Source organism: Labrus mixtus, chromosome 15 (assembly GCF_963584025.1).
Source record: "Labrus mixtus chromosome 15, fLabMix1.1, whole genome shotgun sequence".
Classification (NCBI taxonomy): domain Eukaryota; kingdom Metazoa; phylum Chordata; class Actinopteri; order Labriformes; family Labridae; genus Labrus; species Labrus mixtus.
The window spans coordinates 4800368-4808037 of NC_083626.1; positions in this window are offsets into that span (position 1 = coordinate 4800368).

Here is a 7670-nt window from a genome sequence, read left to right on the forward strand (position 1 = left end):
CTCTGGTTTCATGAAGGGACTTGTCATGTCCTGGCAGATCTGTGGAGTGACACAAAGAGTCCATAGTGTGCATACTAGTATTGTTTCTCCTTCTCACTCTTAAGTTTGTAAGTTTTGGGGGGCCTTCTTGCCTTTATTGGATAGAACAGTTGAAGAGGGAAAGGATATGTCGGGAGCAGAGAGTAGGAAATGACATGCAGCAAAGGGACAGGGTCCGATTCGATCCCACTGCCGCTGCTAAGAAGTCTATAGCCTTCATAAATGTTTTTCCGGCGCACCAAATACCCTTGCTTTAATATTTTATATGAAATAATATTTAAAATCATTGTGCTACTATCTGTCTCATCAGTGACTCAATCAAGACTTAACATAGATATTCCACTCAGAATGTACCGTAATCAAAATACCTTTGTATAATTACTGTAGATGAAAGAAACCACGGCAACGCCAACGGTTAGCCTCCCTGTCATTCCAGTGGTATTGTGCTTTTTGAAATTAAGATCGTGTTTCCAGTAAACACTGATGCTAACTAATGAAATAAAGATGTTGCTGCTTGTCCTTGCCTTCAGGCGCGTGTTTTTTCTTTGTATCTTTAAAAGGACAAACATATTTGTTAGGATTTCACATCTGCCTTTTTGTAATTTCATTGTGTACCATCACAAAAACTCCGTAATATGATCAGTGTTTATCCTTTCATGTGCCTGTTAATGAGGAATTCTGTGCCAAGTGTCCTCTGTAGTACATGCTTTTTTTTAAGAGTTATATAATCCTTGAAAATTAAGTTTATTCATTTAAAACAAAATGGATTATCACTGCAGCCTCTAAATTGAAGATGAAAGATTTATTCTGTTGTTTTGACAAGCATAAAACAAACCAAATGTGGCCATGTGTAGGGTCTCAGTTATTTTAAAAAAAGCATGAATATAAAATACGATGTTCTTTTAAAGATTTATTTTTGGGCATTTTTGCCTTTATTTGAGAGATAGGACAGTGGATAGAGTCAGAAATTAGGGAGAAAGAGATCAGGGAATGACATGCGGGAAATGAGCCACAGGTCGGATTTGAACCCTGGCCGCCCGCCTGAAAGACTATAGCCTCGATACATGGGGCGCGCGCTCTAACCAGACCAACATTTCTGATTTTAGTAAAGAACATCCAGGATTGCACCATTCAATTATTGTAATAATATAATAATCAGTAATGCAGACCAGGAGATAATTTCCAAAAGCACTGACATGTTGTTGGCAACAAAAAGAATGCATCACAAATTAGTTTTATATTCACAATTTCACCCAAATAAAACTTGGAAATACATTTAAAAAAAATAAATAGCAACACCCACTGATTTCAGGAGCTAGTGCCCACCTGTGATTGTAGTGCTTCTGCTCTGTGTTTCTGTGGGCGTGAAGTGCTCTCAGCTGTGAGTGGCTCCTGATTGGACAACACTCGCCCAGACTCTTTTTGAAGGACAAACTGACGTGGGAAAGCAGCACTAGAGGGGCCACAGGCTGGATGAGGGTTTAACAACTGAATTAATTAATTTGTAAAAACTGTAAGCGCCTCACCACCTTCTCAGTTGACTGTTCTCTGTTTTGTACTGCTAACTGGAAATTGCCTTCGAGGATAAACATGTCTTTACCTCATCATTAAAGAGGAAAATGAGGAGCTGCACTGATACTTTGCTATGATTTACTTCTCCTGCCATGAACTTAATACCTAAATGTCATAACCAATCACAGACAACTCATATGGGGTTCAAACTTTGTTTGCTCCTGGAAATCCAAAGAAGGATCTCTTTGTGTGTCAGTCTCGCAATCCAAACTCTGAACAATGTAATTCACTCTGTCAGGAACACCATTCTTCTCTGAATTCCCTCTGTTTAAGAACCGCGGTCCTTTGTCTGATTGAATTGTTCTGTCTGAGTGAAGGACCTTCTCTGCGCCTCACAAAATCCTCCAGGGGCTGAATTACGCTCTTCAAACTGTCAGTGGAGATGAAACGTAAGACCACTTACAAACATCTTGACATTGCGTCACTTTGACAAATCAGAGCAGCGCTCCTTGAGTGGTGATTGGGAATGGCAGGGCAGAAGTTCATGAATTCACAATGTGGGAGGTAAAGGGCAGAAATAGCGGATGGAGAATGACTTTCAAGAGCAAGGCAAGGGGACAGCTGGAGTGTTTGTGTGTTTGCCAGAGGGTTCATTAATCTTTCATCTACCTTGGCAAAAAAAAAGCAGAAACCTTGATAAAAGTCTTGGCACAGAAAAGGACAAAGTGTTTCAGGAAAGTACGCACTTTCACTGTAATTGTAGCACAAGACTGGTTAAACTGCTTGTGTAGTGATCAATGATGGTACAGTCAAGTTGTGGGTGAAGACATGAGAAGTGTCTGCTCTGTCTGAGTGGTCACTGATTACTGGTGGGGATTTGTACTACTTCAGGACCCAGTATGTGTTAAGCTACAAAAAAAAACAGTACTTCATAGTCACATGTCTAACTCGAGACGGTCTATTACATCAGCTTGGTTATTTCTTCAAAATATGCCATCTGGGTACCACTCTTCAGTTTGACTGGTTAGGCTCTGTAGTCATCTAAGCTACATTAAATATAAAAAGTCCAGTTAGTCTTTAAAATAAAGCTGTCAAGTTGACAAAAATAAAAAATAAATATCTGGTTGTATTCTCAATGTAAAATTTGCTGAAAAATTGCTGTTTCAAATATTTTGACTTTTGGACGTGCAGACAGTAGCAGCTAGGAAATGCTTATACACCAAGCCTACTTGGCTACTTTGCTTTGGTTTAAATTTGTACATATGCTAGCCCCATAACAAACAGTTGCATTACCAATGCAATGTATTTTAAAGGTGAAGAGCTCTGAGCCCTCGACTATGGTCATGAGCTTCGGGCAGTGACTGAAGGAATGAGATCGCTGGTACTGCCAACTAAAATGAGTTTCCTTCAAATGATGGCTGGACTCCGCTTTAGAGATAGGGCTCAGGCATTTGGAGGGATCTCGGAGTAGAGCCGCTGCTCCTTTGCATCGAAAGGATCCAGTTGAGGTGGTTTTGTGCATCTGATTAGAATGCCTCCTGGACACCTTCCTTTGGAGGTCACACTTGCATGTCCAATTGGGAGAAGACCCCAGGGTATACCCAGAGCTTTCTGGAGGTATTATATATCCCATCTGACCTGGGAATGCTCAGGATCCCCCAGGAGGAGCTGAAAAATGTTGCTGGGGAGAGCGACGTCTAGGGCAGGTTGTTTAACCTGCTGCCACTGCGGTCCTGCCCTGGATAAGTGGAACACTATGGATAGATGGATAGAGCACATACGTTTCATCACTTTAAAAAAAAGTCAACATTGACTATTTCTCATACATGAATCAAAGTCTGTCTCTGTAATGAAAGTTACCTGCCTTTAGAGCCTCATCCAAACAATAAGCCAGAGGCAGCATTCAGATATGTACCAAACACTTGCAGCATCTTGGTTAGCCATGTTGGACCAATGACAAAGAAGGGAAATTTGGCTAAAAAGTCAACATTCCTAGAGCATTTTTACACTTAAAAGAGAGTTTCAAGAATGGAGGCTTTATATACCCATATTTCACATAACTTCTCAGACCTGAGAAAAAATTCAGACAAATTCTTGTAAGTCCACCTAAACCACCTGCAAGCTTCTTGAGGCTGCTGTCAAATGTTTTTATTAAATTCCAGCTGACCTGGAACAAGAAGCATGCACAATTTCCTTAAGGAATTGTTTAGCAAATAAATACTTTCCATCAATTGAAAAAAAAAAAAAAAAAACAGAAATCAATTGAGAGGAATACTTTTGAAACAGCTGCTGCCTCTCTGAGCAGGGGAATGTACTGACCCAGTTTCCACGCAGCTCTGCATGTTTGGCCACATACTTGGGACACAACAGTCTATCTTGGACTCTGTGATGTTATTTCTGTGGTTTTCATTTGTTTGTGTGTGTGTTTTTTTATTATCCTTAATGATAATAATAATGGTCCTTTTAAGCACAATTTGCATGTGTTCTGTTGCATTATCTTCTAAACTGGCCCAACTCATAGCAAACATCATCTTGAAATAATGCTCTTCTACAGTATGAGCCAACCAGCAATGGGCGGCTATTTAGATGTGATGGAATATTGAAGCTAACAAGCCAACAATGATTCTACCAGATTTGATGTTACAGTGCACATGTGTATAGGTAAGGTTACGCACCCTACAGACCAAAGACCTCCATCACTGTCCTCCATGGATTACTCGGCTTTTCAAGAACTTTATATGCTGTCAGGGATGGGTCATAAAATTTAAGAAATCCCTCTGCAAACACAGCTGTAATAATTCTCTACTCAATCTTCCTAGCTGAGGGAAAAGAACAAGAAGTCATAACTTTATTTCTGGAGGAGCTGAGAATGGTCTGAAGGCTGAAATTTACACATAACTGAATAATTTTCATTCCAGGTTCACATGAAAGTGTGGTTTCGTGAAGGCACAAAAACAGCTTGCTTTAAATTTAGTCAAATTTCCTTGTGTAGATTAAATCCTTATCTCACTGTTGATTTGTTGTTTACCTGGGACCCCAGTCTCCTGGTTAGCCTTGTTTGACGGATCCTTCACCTCCCACGGCCACCACACTCAACATATTTACTCTTAGCATCTGTTACACCCAAGTCAGCAACGTCCAGTGTTGAAAAATGAAGCCAAATAACTACAGTTGCAAAACCTGGGAGAGTTCATATTTCATGCAGAAATCAAAATGTTTACAGCCTGGTTTCAAAAGGGAATATTGGGACACACTGTACAGGGCATGACTTTCTAAAATATCTTATCCTTTTGATTTTATTGAGCCTAAGATATTTATTAAGTTGCGTAATTATTGGCACTCCTGAGTTGACTGACAGCCTTGTAGCTGTTTGCCAGGAGGCTTGAGTCCTGCCTCATCACCGCCTCTTTGTCTGTGAAAGTCAGATTGAGACAGCATTCCAACATGGCCTCTAACGTTATGGGGCTTCATGATGCCTCTTAGGGAACGTCACAGGATGACGTCACTGAGACTTATACAGTCTATGGTTATACCACAGATAGTTTAGCAGATGGCCTGTTGTGTCTGAAGAACCATACCTTAAAATAATAAATGTATTGCACTGAAATACATTTCCAACTCTAAAATTCTTAAATATTCCCATTCAAGCCAAACTTTCTGTTGACTGCAAACTAGTTAATTTTATCATGAAAAAATATTTTGTATGAATCAAAAATAACTGCTTCTCACAAAAGAAGAGAAAGAGAGAGAGTTAAGAGATTTATTTTTCAGTGAGTCGTTGTGTTGCAACGCTATTTGTCCCCTGCTGTTCTGTAAGTAGAAAGGACATGGTAGAAGAAGGAAAAGAGATGATGAAATGAGAAACACAGAAGAAGAAGAAATGGTTACAAGAAGAAGAAAAAGAGGGATTTAATAAAAACAGATGGATGCAGAGGTTGTAAATGAAAAGGCCGGAAAGATAGAAATGAAGCGAGGGAAAAGAGATGTAAAACAAAAAGCAGGCGGTAAACACATCTTACGTAACTGTTTTTAAACTCTAAACAAGTTACACCCATAGACTGTAAATGATAAGGTTAAAACTGCAATTTTGTTATCTATCACTGGGGGGGGGGGGGTAATGGGGGAAGAGTTGGGGGAGAAACAGGAGGGGTTCATACATACAGGGAGCCAAAATAAGCAACTGCACTTTAGAAACAAGCTAAAAACAGTGGGGAAAGAAGGCTGTGACGTAATGGTGCACAGAAGTGAGGTTATAAATGCATACAGGTACACACTCAAACACAGACATTAAGGCGTAAACACATGTGGCCTGCAGTAACATGGGACATTTTGATTTGGTGTGGTTTGGGAACTCTCTGCAAGTGAACACACACATAAACGCACACACACATCCACACACACACACCATGCAGGACTCTCTAAGGACCTCTTTGTGCCCCAAGTCTCAATTTAGACTGATTAAAGTCTGACCTAAACACTGAACTCCAACTCCCAGACAGACAGACACACACACACACACACACACACACACACACACACACACACACACACACACACACACACACACACACACACACACACACACACACACACACACACACACACACACACACACACACACACACACAGGACTCCTGCCTGTCCTGATTAAGTTGTGACCCTGCCACTGACCACCGGACACTAAACACTCCCAGACCAGGATAAAACACAGCTGACGTACCGGACCGACCACATGGGGACTTCCATTATGCAGGAAAAAGAAAAAACTTAAGCTCTGGAACTGCATGAGGAAGTCATTTAAAGCTCCTTAATCTGCTCGACTAGCATGTGGATTCAGTTCCTCACAGCAGAAATAGTTTAAAAGAATGACATTTGCACCTTTGATACTATTAAACAATTTGTTTTTGCCCTTGTGTTGGAATATTAACACGTGAATCCAATTTAAAAAGTCAATAAAATATTGTTCTAGGAATGTGAATCGTTTCAATTACACCTATTTCCACACTCTTTTTTTAATAACCAAGTGTGAGTCTGATCAGTTTCATACGTATTATTTTTTACAACCATACATGCAACCTAATATTGCTGCAGGTCTGTTGTTACTTTATATCTCAGAAGAAGATGTCTCTGCAGCTGTAAAACACCACTAACAAGAGCAAAGATCATTTAATTAAAAAGAACAGTTTGTGTAGAATTGGTTCATTAATATGTTCAAATCCTGTGGATAAACAGATGATTAGATGACCATACTGGCTATGATCTAACGACAGATGTTTCATTCTGTGAACGTGCTTGTTATTGCTCTTGTGGTTTTCCACAGCTAAACTAAAAGACACATGAACTCTCTCATTCCCACCTTCCTGGGAGATAATTGTCTGAATTTAATTCATAATTAACTGCAGATTTCCCAGAAACAGACTGATTTGTGTCCTGTGGTGGGAGGAACGAAGTCGGATCAAGATGACACATTTTCTTTCTGCTCCATACACCTACACAAGCACAGACACATAAAGTTTAAAAAATGTTCCGTCTCAAACTTTATTTTATACTCCACTTATAAATGTCTCCTTTGAGTTGGAACATGTACAAAATAGTTTCCGGTGAAGACTGATGTCTTACTTTCTCTGTGAGGACATTTGGTTCTTTAAGGACATAAAATAGAAGAAAAACCATACACACACTTTTATGCACACAGTCCTAGGTTCAGTCCCATCTGAGCAGCCTCTCCTGTCCTCACCCTCCTCCCCTTCCTCTAAATCATCCAGCTCGCCCTCCTCTTCTCTCCCCTGCAGGGATCCCTCAGTTGGTCTTTAGTTAAATGTATAAAACAGACTGTGAGGAGAGAAGCTTCCAATGTCTACATTATCAGCAGAAATGCCAACATAAATTCCCTAAATAGCTTGTCGGGATAAGTTTTCCTGAAGTTTTTCAAAGTCAGTTCCCAGAGTGGACTGCAGGGATACATGCATTATAAATGACATTAATTGATAGCAGATTTACTGCAAGAAAGTGACTTTCCACTGCATATTTATATATTTTTTTGGTGTTTTTAAAATTATATTTTATAACAAGGTCACATATTTTGCAAAATGCACTTATATGTAACCCTGAGCAGAGGC